Source organism: Leucopleurus acutus (assembly GCF_964270905.1).
Source record: "Leucopleurus acutus genome assembly, chromosome: 7".
In the NCBI taxonomy this organism is placed as follows: Eukaryota; Metazoa; Chordata; class Mammalia; order Artiodactyla; family Delphinidae; genus Leucopleurus; species Leucopleurus acutus.
In genome coordinates, this window is record NC_139150.1 from 66,818,308 (window position 1) to 66,831,318 (window position 13,011).

Sequence of the window (13,011 nt, forward strand, 5' to 3'; positions counted from 1 at the left end):
AAGTGTAAGAGTGGGTTCCCAAGGGGTGAGAGGTAAGCAGCCTTAACCCGAAGCAAGGCTCTATCTATCTCCCTGCATCTGTGCAAAGCTAGTCAAAGCTTGCATGGAAGTCGATGCTGCAGCTTTTTGGCTGCAGTAAGGAGTAGGGGAAGAGGATTTTGAAGTGCACACCGTACCTACCCCGCACCTCATGCAGCTTCTACTCCATCCATTTTTGCCCTTCTCTCCTCAGATCTTGCAGCTCTTGTTATAAGCAAGGGATTATCTACCACGTTGGGATAAGCCCCTAACCTGGAGGAAGTATATTCTTGCTGGCATCTTTTGAACCCCTGAACCAGCTTATTAAGCATATCCCCCGGCACAGCTTCTTCCTAAATGTCTCCTCACCCGATTTCTTTACTTTGGATGACCCTTGGATGTTTCCTGAGACTGAGGATTAGATACCCCTCCTAATTTTGCTCAAAATGTCATTATCCATACTGCTGTTGTTTCCATTAATCTTGTTTTGTGTGACATGATGGAGGAGAACTGGAAATTTCTGTCTCATGCTGCCATGTTTATACTGGAATTCCTACTCTGATTCTTTTACTCACACAGAAATGGAAATGTCAGGTCCCTGAGTGAGAGGCAAGGTAGAAGGTTTCACGCTCTCCTGTGTTACCATCCATGCAGGGCCAAACACTACTTAGATACTAACCTTGTTGATTTTAGCCCCTGCTGAAGGCAAGATGTTTCAATTGTCTTCACAATCCTGGCTCCAGAGCTGGTGTGAGTCCCTTGGTGATGATCGGTGGGGCTTTGTCTGCACGCCAGCCAAGCCTCCGTGGTAGCCACCAGGTGAGTGTTCCCTAGGAGTGGGGGGAGTACACGTTCTGACATATTTTATTATTTTTCCTCAGGGTAGAAAATACAGGCCCGCGGTGATGTCTAATTGCAACTCTCTGACCTCATTTGTGGCAGATATCTCCCTGTGCTTTTATAGAAACATAAAAATCAAGCAAGCATGATTTCTAGCCAAAGAGAGACTTTTAAACATTTTTTTCTTTCATTGCTGTGTATCAGTGGCCTGTTTCCTAAGAAAGCTCTCAAATGTTTCAAGTATCTTGTTCAACAATCCACAGGCAATAGTCTGTCAATCCCTTCTGCTTCACAGGAGGGATTTTTCCAAGGGTTTCCCATAGCTCCTGACATATATTATCCCATTTAATCCACACAACAAACCCAAGAGAAAGGTGTTGTCAGCCAGTTCTATATATGAAGGAACTGAGACTCAGAATTCTAACTCAAGTTTTTCTGACTCCAAAGCCCATACTCTTCTGGTACCATAGGACACAGCATTTCACATAACTTGTATTTTGTGGATGAGGAACACAAGTCCCCAGATTCAAAACACACGACCCCCTCCATTTACTAGTTCTGTTACGTTGGGTAAACTACTTAAACTCTCTGTGCCTCATTTCTTTGTTTATAAAATGGGGATAAAATAATACCTACTTCATTGTTGTGGTAGGTTGTTGAGGATTAAATGAGTTAACACGAGAAGTGTTTAAAATAGAGTGACACAGGGAACTCCCTGGCAGTCCAGCGGTTAGGACTCTGCGCTTTCACTGCTGAGGGCATGGGTTCGATCCCTGGTTGGGGAACTAAGATCCCATAAGCTGCCTGGTGCAGACAAATTAAAAAGTAAAATAAAATAACGACACAGAGTGGGCATGCCACGTGGTTTAATAAAACCAAACCAAGGTTCTGGGACTAAAATCAATTCTTCTGACTCCTGCCCCAAAGTCTTCCTCTGTGAAGCGTCTCTGAAATGGTAACTAAAGTCAATGGGAAAATGCATTATACTTTCCAAATGCTTTATGCACCTTTTTTCAGCAAACATTTACAACATTAAACAGTGACAATTTATGTCTTTGGTTATTTGGACACTGCAGTCAGTGTAGAATAATTCAGATCCATTCACTAGAAGACCATTTATTGTTCATGCCAGGGAGAGAGCAGGAGATCGTAAGGTTGGAGCTAATGGATCTTTAAAGAATGGAGGTAGCAAACTGGGGAGACCAGGTAAATGGAGGCTGAACAGGCCAGACAAGCCATATTTGTCCTACACATTGTAGTGGTGAAAGTCTTCACTGCAAGTGACAGTAACCTAAGGTACACCAAAACAAAAACAGAGAAAGGAAGGAATTGGTACATGTGATTGGTAAGTTCAAGGATAGCACTCACTTCAGGCAAGACTACATCTAGGGACTTGAGCAATGTCATTGGAACTTACCCCATCTTTCTTTCCCCCTCATCTCTTCTTGTTTCTTGTTTCCTAATAATTTATTGGCTTCATTCTGTACTGCCAGAGACAACTCTTTGTACATCATGGGGAAAATGATTACTGACACATCCGTGTCTTCATCCTTACAGGAAGGAGAGCACTTTCTCTTCAATATCCAAATAGAAAAATCTCATGGAAGAACATCAGTTGGCCCCGCTTGGATCTGTGTCCATCCTTGGACCAGTCACTATGGTCCGGTCACTATTGTTAGTTGGATAGGGTCCCATGAGAGTCCCAGCCTTGGTCGTTGCCCTCCCTAATGGAGTAGGAGAGTCAAGGCTTTGGGCTAGAGAAGAAATAGCTCTCCAATTAAAAGGGGAATACTAGACAAACAAAAATCAATCAATGTTTCTTGCCCTCTGTATACAGTCTCAGGTTTTCTCAACTGTTTTCTTCTCCTTTCCCCTCAAGTCTATTTCCAAACTGGTTTCTGGCTGTTGGTTTAATTTACCTTCCATAATCTCACCCTTAGACTTAATGTTTACATGTGAACCCCAGACTCCTGACTCCTGTCTGCACCTCAAGGATTATGGCTCAGATGTGTTCTTCCACTCTTTCTGCTTTAGACAATAACCTTAAGTAAGATTTCCTTCCTTGGCAAATCCTATGGAGCCCAGATTCTAGCACCAGTTTCATCTTCCCAATTCCGTTGAGCTTCCCAGAATTAGAGATTTTGTGTGACATGAGAGTATGTTTAGAGTACATTAGGACTTCCCTGGTGGCACAGTGGTTAAGAATCCGCCTGCCAATGCAGGGGACACAGGTTCAATCCCTGGTCCGGGACGATCCCACATGCTGTGGAGCAGCTAAGCCCGTGCACCACAACTACAGAGCCTGTGCTCTAGAGCCCGCGAGCCACAACTACTGAGCCTGCATGCCACACCTACTGAAGCCCACGTGCCTAGAGCCCATGCTCCTCAATGAGGGAAGCCACCGCAATGATGAGTAGCCCACGCACGCAACAACAGAGACCCAATGCAGCCAAAAATAGATAAATAAATAAATAAATAAATAAATAAATAATCATAGAGTACATGTGTCTGATAGTAAGTAGTAAGCCTTCAGTTTATATAACCCACTGAGGGCTGGGATCTCAGGAACACTGGAGTAGGACGCATCTGAGGATTAACAGTGGATCAGAGTAAGAGCATTTCTGTAGCTCAGGACCATTTCTATAGGTCCTGGGAAAACTGTGGGACTTTGAGATTAAAAGGGAACAGATTGACTCCAGGGTTGATAAGAAACATGGGGACATCAGTACAGCTTCCTTTTACTGGGGGGAGGGGTGGGTATGTCTCTTAAGACTCACTTAAACTGAAGGTTTCTTCTCTGTTTCTTTCTTTTATTGCAATTTGTTGAAGACACAGGATGATACATTTTATAGAGTGTTCTCAGTAATTTGGTATTTGGATCTAGACAAGTGACTTGATCAAATTCAAGCTTGAGTTTTTAGCAAGACTACCTCGTAGGTAGTGTGTTCTTTCTTTAGGAGGCATTTAATCTTTGATCATATATATCTTTCTGTGATTTTGGCAGTCATTGAAAATCATTCTTTAGATACATGAATAGAAGTTGCAAAGTACTGATATTCTAATTCTGTTATTCCTTCTACACTTATTTTCTAGAATACTTTTATAAAAAGAAACTTCCTTTTATCAACTATTTTTTTTTCCTAGTGGTACACTGTATACAGGAAAGGCAGGATAAATTCTTGATTCCTTTTTCTGTTTTCCTGTTTTCAAGATAGTTAATTCATTAGCATTTCCAATAGTGACCAATAGATTTTGTAAGTATCGTTATGAACTCATGGATCTAAACATATTTAATATGTTTCAGTTCATTGAAGTTATCCTTATTGATACTCAGATTGCCCCTCTTTTGGCCAGTGTGAATCCCTTTAAGTTGGCATCTGAGTCCTTTTAATACAACCTTAGGAGTCTCTGCTAACTTCCGCGCTTTCTAGTGAAATGAGATATATGGGCTCATCTGGCAGGTTTCTTGCCCCAAAACTGGAATCGGCCATTTCTTCAAGGAGCCCTGGTTCCTTTGAGTAGTAGATCTCAAGACCACAGCCGAAGTGCTAGGGACTTATTTTATCTTCTGAATTAACAAGAAGGCAAAGTTATTCAATTACAATCTACTTAAGTAATATGAAGGCTCTGAAGGTTACTAGTTCTACGAAAAGGCCCTATAGATTTTCAGAAATTTTGGACAGTATATTAGTCAGGGTTCTCCAGAAAAATAGAAAATAGAACCAATAATCTGTCTATCCATCCATCCATCCATCTATCCATCTACACATATATATAAAGAAGATTTTTTAATGAGGAATTGGCTCATATGATTATGGAGGCTAAGTCCCACAGTCTGCAGTCCACTAGCTAAAAACCCAGGAAAACCAGTGACGTAATTCCAGTCCCAGTCTGAAGGCCTGAGAACCAGGGAAGCTGATGGTGTAAATCCCAGTCCAAGGGAAGGAGAAAACTGAAGTCCAGTTTAAGTGGATAGGCAGGAAGGAAATGAATCCTCCTTCCTCTGCTATTTGTTCTATTCAGGTGCTCAGTGGATTAGATGATGACCACCCACACTGGGGAAGGCTAGCTATTGTAATGAATCCACACATTCAAATGCTCATCTCATCCGGAAGGGAAGCGCCCTTACAGACACACCCAGAAATAATGTGTCATCTGGCCCTGAGGCCCAGTCAAGTTGACACAAAAAATTAACATCACAGAGAGTATGTTTGACCATATGGGTATGTTTAAATACTTTTGTGAAATGCCCCCTAATTATCTCAAGAAGGTCTTCAGGGGCTTTTTAAAGATTCAGGCTCTTATCCTCCAGAAGGGTTGAAGCTGAGGTATGATGAGAGGCCCCTGGGACTGCTGACTGGGTGAGATGTACTAAATGAACAGAGAAATCAAACTGGGGTTCAAGTATAAGCCTAAAATTGAAGTCACTAGATGGGCTAGATGCTTCAAATTGCAGGCATTGATTTGCAAGAGCAAGCTGTTTTTCACGTGCGTAGCCCTATGTAATTGGTCTCAGGAGGACTGGCAGCTTGGATTGATTTCTTTAACAATGGTTAAACATTCACCCAAGCAATGCTGGATGCCGCTAGTGGGAAAGCTATCACACAGGCTGAATAGGCCATATCAGTCCCTCTGCGTGTTTGTTTGTTTGTTTGTTTGTTTGTTTGTTTTACATGGGTGAACTGTGCAGAAAGCTAAATTTTAATCTCAGTGTACTTCATCTGAGTTCAGCTAGTTGTTGGTGGTAGTGTTCAGCCTACCGTGCTCTGACAGCCTGTTGCAATTATTTCCACCATGGGGCTGGCCGGCCATTCCTGCAGGAGGTCTGGAATGTACCTTTCACTGGTCAAGTTCCTTCCCTGGACATGGCTGGAGGCTGTTCAAGTTGTGTAAAGAGCCATACTCCCCTTTATGAGTGAGTTCATACCACCACCTCCCCTTTATCTTAAAAATATGGCATTTTATATGCGTTTTCTGATGCAGGTCAACTAGAGAGTTTTGGAATCTTTAGCTGGGGGAATTCTAGGCCTTGCACTAAGCATGTTAAGTGCATGAAGACTTTGAGTGACACTTGTCTGTACATCTGAAGGAGGTCATTGACTTTGCTTTCCAAAAATGATTCACTTCATTCTTCGGACCTGAAGATGGACAGTGGACTTTTCAGAAGGCATATCTAAGTTGCAGAGCTGATTGGCTTCTGGGTGAGAATGTCAAATTACAGTTGTATGTTTGGGGCTATCACCAATGTCAGACTAAGGATTTGGAGTGACTAAAATCAACTGGTGGTCAGACCCTGAGATAGTGTGACATCATATTGTCCAGCTAACATTAATAATGTAACTCTTTTTTCTTTAAATTTATTTATTTTTATTTTTGGCTGCGTTGGGTCTTCTTTGCTGCGTGTGGGCTTTTCTCTAGTTGTGGTGCGCAGGTTTCTCATTGTGGTGGCTTCTCTTGTTGTGGAGCATGGACTCTAGGCACCTGGGCTTCAGTAGTTGTGGCACACGGGCTTAGTTGCTCTGCAGCGTGTGGGATCTTCCCGGACCAGGGCTTGAACCCGTGTCCCTTGCATTGGCAGGCGGATTCTTAACCACTGCGCCACCAGGGAAGCCCAATAATGCAACTCTTAAGTGGTACCTATGCCATGTTTTAAAGCCTCCCTAGCTAGTGCAATACTGAGAAAGCATATTCCTGTGGTATTTTTATTGAGGAGGTTGCCTACAGTGCTTTTACTTCTGAGTAAGCACAGAACTTTCACCTTCGCCTTACATCGATTTATGAAGGAGAGGGAGCTTATTTGGGTCAAAAAAATGACACAGACAAGCATATGTAAGAGTAGAATTTCTGGTGGGCAGATAAATGAATTATAAACAACATTGATTGAGAGCGTATCATGTGACAGGAGCAGCTCTAATATTTTACATGGATGGTTTCTCACACTTCCTTATAACAACCCAGTGAGGTAAGAGCTGTTGTTGATCCTTGTCTTTGTCCATTCAGGCTGCTATAACAAAAATGCCACATACTGGGTGGCTTAAATAAAAACATTTATTTCTCACAGCTCTGGAGGCTGGGAAGTCCAGGACCAAGGCACCAGCAGATGAGGTGTCTGGTAAGAGGCTGCTTCCTGGTTCATAGAGATGGATATCTTCTCACTGCGTCCTCACAGGGCAAAAGGGGCGAGAAAGCTCTCTGGAATTTCCTTTATAAAGGCATTAATTCCATTTATGAGGACTCTACCCTCGTGACCTAATCACCTCCCAAAAGCCTCACCGCCCAATGCTATCACTCTGAAAGTTAGGATTTCAACATATGAATTTTGGGAGGAAGCAGACATTCAATCCATAACAACCCCCGTCTTGCAGCTGAGAAAACTGAGGCCCAGAGGAATTAAGTTATGCTGAGTGCATGTTGTTTGCCAGAAACTGCTAAATATATTTTCTAATAGATCTTTATTGGAGTATAATTGCTTCACATTACTGTGTTAGGTTCTGTTTTACAACAAAGTGAATCAACTATATGCATACATATATCCCTATATCCCCTCCCTCTTGAGCTTCCCTCCCACCCTCCCTATCCCACCCCTCTAGGTCATTGCAAAACACCCAGCTGACCTCCCTGTGCTATGCTGCTGCTTCCTGCCAGCTAACTGTTTTTCATTTGGTAGTGTATATATGTCGTTGCTACTCTCACTTCGCCCCAGCAACCCCCCTCTCCCCCGGCATGTCCTCAAGCCCATTCTCTATGTATACGTCTTTATTCCTGCCCTGCCACTAGGTTCATCAGTACCTTTTTTTTTTTTTTTTTTAAGATTCCATATATATGTGTTAGCATACGTATTTGTTATTCTCTTTCTGACTTACTTCACTCTGTATAACAGACTCTAGGTCCATCCACCTCACTACATATGACTCAATTTTGTTTCTTTTTATGGCTGAGTAATATTCCATCGTATATATGTTCCACATCTTCTTTATTCATCTGTTGACAGACATTTAGGTTGCTTCCAAGTCCTGGCTATTGTAAATAGTGCTGCAATGACCATTGTGGTACATGACTCTTTTTGAATTATGGTTTTCTCAAGGTATATGCCCAGTAGTGGGATTGCTGGGTCATATGATAGTTCTGTTTTTGTATCAATTTACATTTCCACCAACAGTGCAAGAGGGTTCCCTTTTCACCACACCCTTTCCAACATTTATTGTTTCTAGAGTTTTTGATAATGGCCATTCTGACTAGTGTGAGATGATACCTCATTATAGTTTTGATTTGCATTTCTCTAAGAATTAGTGATGTTGAGCATCTTTTCATGTGCCTCTTGCCCATCTGTATGTCTTCTTTGGTGAAATGTCTATTTAGGTCTGCTGCCCGTTTTTTAATTGGATTGTTTGTTTTTTTTGATATTGAGCTCCATGAGCTATTTGTATATTTTGGAGATTAATCCTTTGTCCATTGTTTCATTTGCAAATATTTTCTCCCATTCTGAGGGTTGTATTTTCGTCTTGTTTATGGTTTCCTTTGCTGTGCAAAAGCTTTTAAGTTTTATTAGGTCTCATTTTTTTCTTTTTGTTTTAATTTTCATTACTCTAGGAGGTGGGTCAAAAGAGATTTTGCTGTGGTTTATGTCAGAGTGTTCTTCCTATGTTTTCCTCTAAGAGTTTTATAGTGTCTGGCCTTACATTTAGGTCTTTAATCCATTTTGAGTTTATTTTTGTGTATGGTATTAGGTAGTGTTCTAATTTCATTCTTTTACATGTAGCTGTCCGGTTTTTCCAGCACTGCTTATTGAAGAGGCTGTCTTTTCTCCATTGTATGTTTTTGCCTCCTTTGTCATAAATTAGGTGACCATATGTGCGTGGGTTTATCTCTGGGCTTTCTATCCTTTACCATTGATCTATATTTCTGTTTTTGTGCCAGTACCGTACTCTCTTGATTACTGTAGCTTTGTAGTATAGTTTGAAGTCAGGGAACTTGATTCCTCCAGCTCCATTTTTCTTTCTCAAGATTACTTTGGCTATTCGGGGTCTTTTAGGTTTCCATACAAATTGTAAAATTGTTTTTCGAATTCTGTGAAGAATGCCATTGGTAGTTTGATAGGGATTGCATTGAATCTGTAGATTGCTTTGGGTAGTATAGTCATTTTCACAATATTGATTCTTCCAATCCAAGAACAGGGTATATTTCTCCATATGTTTATGTTGTCTTTGATTTCTTTCATCAGTGTTTTATAGTTTTCTAAGTACAAGTCTTTTGCCTCCTTGAGCAAGTTTATTCCTAGGTATTTAATTCTTTTTGTTGCAATGGTAAATGGGATTGTTTCCTTGATTTCTTTCTGATTTTTCGTTGTTAGTGTATAAGAATGCCAGAGATCTTTGTGCATTAATTTTGTATACTGCAACCTTACCAAATTCATTGATTACTTCTACTAGTTTTCTAGTGGCATCTTTAGGATTTTCCATGTATAATGTCATGTCATCTGCAAACAGTGGCAGTTTTACTTCTTCTTTTCCAATTTGTATTCCTTTTATTTCTTTTTCTTCTCTGATTGCCATGGCTAGGACTTCCAAAACTATGTTGAATAAGAGTGGTGAGAGTGGACATCCTTGTCTTGTTTCTGCTCTTAGTGGAAATGCTTTGAATATGAGGTTTGCTGTGGGTTTGTCATATATGGCTTTTATTATGTTGAGGTAGGTTCCCTCTATGCCCATTTGCTGGAGGCTTTTTATCATAATTGGGTGTTGAATTTTGTCAAAAGCTTTTTCTGCATCTACTGAGGTGATCATATGGTTTTTATTCCTTAATTTGTTAATATGGTGTATCACATTGATTGATTTGCGTATATTGAAGAATCCTTGCATCCCTGGGATAAGTCCCACGTGATCAAGGTGTATGATCCTTTTAATATGTTGTTGGATTCTGTTTGCTAGTATTTTGTTCAGGATTTTTGCATCTATGTTCATCAGTGATATTGGTCTGTAGTTTTCTTTTTTTGTGATATCTTTGTCTGGTTTTGGTATCAGGGTGATGGTGGCTTCGTAGAATGAATTTGGGAGTGTTCCTCCCTCTGCAGTTTTTTTGGAAGAGTTTGAGACGAATCAGTGTTAGCTCTTCTCTAAATGTTTGATAGAATGTGCCTGTGAGGCCATCTGGTCCTGGACTTTTGTTTGTTGGAAGATTTTTAATTGCAGTTTCAATTTAATTACTTGTGATAGGTCTGTTTATATTTTCTAATTCTTCCTGGTTCAGTCTTGGAAAATTGTACCTTTCCAAGAATTTGTCCATTTCTTCGTGGTTGTCCATTTTATTGGCATATAGTTCTTTGTAGTAGTCTCTTAAAATCCTTTGTATTTCTGTGGTGTCAGTTGTGATTTCTCCTTTTTCCTTTCTAATTTTATTGATTTGCATCCTCTCCCTTTTTTTCTTGATGAGTCTGGCAAAGGGTTTATCAATTTTGTTTATCTTCTCAAAGAACCAGCTTTTAGTTTTATTGAACTTTGCTATTGTTTTCTTCATTTCTATTTCATTTATTTATGCTCTGATCTTTATGTTTTCTTTCCTTCTACTTTCTTTGTTCTTCTTTCTCTAGTTGCTTTAGGTGTAGGGTTAGAGTGTTAATTTGAGATTTTTCTTGTTTCTTGAGGTGAGCTTGAATTGCTATAAACTTCCCTCTTAGAACTGCTTTTGCTGCCTCCCATAGGTTTGGGTCATCGTGTTTCGTTGTCGTTTGTTTCTATGTTGATTTTTTATTTCTTCTTTGATTTCTTTAGTGATCTCCTGGTTATTTTGTAGCACACTGTTTAGGCTCCATGTATTTGTGTTTTTTACAGTTTTTTTTTTCCCGTAATTGATTTCCAGTCTCATAGCGTTGTGGTCAGAAAAGATGCTTGATATGATTTCAATTTTCTTACGTTTTCTGTGGCTTGATTTGTGACCCAAGATGTGATCTATCCTGGAGAATGTTCCGTGTGCACTTGAGAAGAAAGTGTATTCTGCCACTTTTGGGTGGAATCTTCTATAAATATCAATTAAATTTATCTGGTCTGTTGTGTCATTTAAAGCTTGTGTTTCCTTATTTATTTTCTGTTTGGATGATCTGCCCATTGGTGTAAGTGGGGTGTTAAAGTCCCCTACTATGATTGTGTTACTGTTGATTTCCCCTTTCATGGTTGTTAGCATTTGCCTTATGTATTGAGGTGCTCCCATGTTGGGTGCATAAACATTTATAATTGTTATATCTTCTTCTTGGATTGATCCCTTGATCATTATGTAGTGTCCTTCCTTATCTCTTGTAACAGTCTTTATTTTAAAGTCTATTTTATCTGATATGAGTATTGCTACTCCAGCTTTCTTTTGATTTCCATTTGCATGGAATATCTTTTTCCATCCCTTCACCTTCACTCTGTGTGTGTCCCTAGGTCTGAAGTGGGTCTCTTGTAGACAGCATATACATGGGTCTTGTTTTTATATCCATTCAGCCAGTCTGTGTCTTTTGGTTGGGGCATTTAATCCATTTACATTCAAGGTTATTATCGATATGCATGTTTCTATTACCATTTTCTTAATTGCTTTGGGTTTGTTTTTGTGGGTATTTTTCTTCTCTCATGTTTCCCACCTGGAGAATTTTCATTAGCATTTGTTGTAAAGCTGGTTTGGTGCTGCTGAATTCTCTTAGCTTTTGCTTGTCTGAAAAGCTTTTGATTTCTTTGTCAAATCTGAATGATATCCTTGCTGGGTAGAGTAATCTTGGTTGTAGGTTTTTCTCTTTGATCACCTTAAGTATATCCTGCCACTCCCTTCTGGCCTGCAGAGCTTCTGCTGAAAGATCAGCTGATAACCTTATGTGGATTCCTTTGTACATTATTTTTTGTTTTTCCCTTGCTGCTTTTAATATATTTTTTAATTTAATTTTTGTTAGTTTGATTAATACGTGTCTTGGTGTGTTTCTCCTAGCGTTTATCCTGTATGGGACTCTCTGTGATTCCTGGACTTGGGTGAATATTTCCTTTCCCATGTTAGGGAAATTTTCCACTATAATCTCTTCAAATATTTTCTCAGACCCTTTCTTTTTCTCTTCTTCTTCTGGGACCCCTATAATTACAATGGTGGTGCATTTAGTGTTGTCCCAGAGGTCTCTGAGATTGTGTTCAATTCTTTCCATTCTTTATTTTGCTCCTTGGCAATTATTTCCACCATTTTGTCTTCCATATCACTTATTTGTCCTTCTCCCTCAGTTATTGATTCCTTCTAGTGTATTTTTCATTTCCGTTATTGTGTTGTTCATCTCTGTTTGTTTGTTCTTTAGTTCTTCTAGATCTTTGTTAAACATTTCTTGTATTTTCTCAATCCGTGCCTACATTCTATTTCCGAGATACGGATCATCTTTACTGTCATGACTGAATCTTTTTCAGGTAGATTGCCTATTTCCTCTTCATTTATTTGGTCTTGTAGGATTTTACCTTGCTCCTTCATCTGTGACATATTTTTTACTCTTTTTTTTTTTTTTTTTTTTTTTTGATGAGTGGGATTGCATTCCTCTCTTACTGGTTGTTTGGCCTTAGGCTTCCAACACTGGAGTTTGTAGGCTGCCAGGTAGAGCTGGGTCTTGGTGCCGAGATGAGGACCTCCAGGAGACCTCATGCGATGAATATTCCCTGGGGTCTGAGGTTCTCTGTTAGTCCAGTGGTTTGGAGTTGGAGATCCCACCACAGGAGCTTCGGCTGGACCCCCATCTTGTGAACCAAAATCCTGCGAGCCACTTGGGGTGGCAAAAAGAAAAAAAACGGAGAACAATAGCAAAGTAAAAAATAAAATTAGGAAACTAACAGTTATGTTAGAAAGAATATAAAAATAAAAATATGGGTAAAACAACAACCAGAAGGTAAAACAAAACCACAATAGTAAAAAGGAGGAGGAGAAAAAAAAAAGGTGGAAAAGGCCTTGGCTGTGGAGGGCAGGGCCTAAGCAGAGATGAGGTTTGGGGTGGTGGGTGGTGCCTATGCTTAGGACTCACAGGGCTGGAAAAGGCCCTGGGGGCTGTGGGTGGGAGGACTTAGGCTCAACAGAACAGATGGGGCCCAGGCATGCCTCCTGCCTCTGGTCTCAGAGGGCAGGGGACCCCACCTGGGAGCCCAGCAGGTTTCCCAGTCTCGAGTG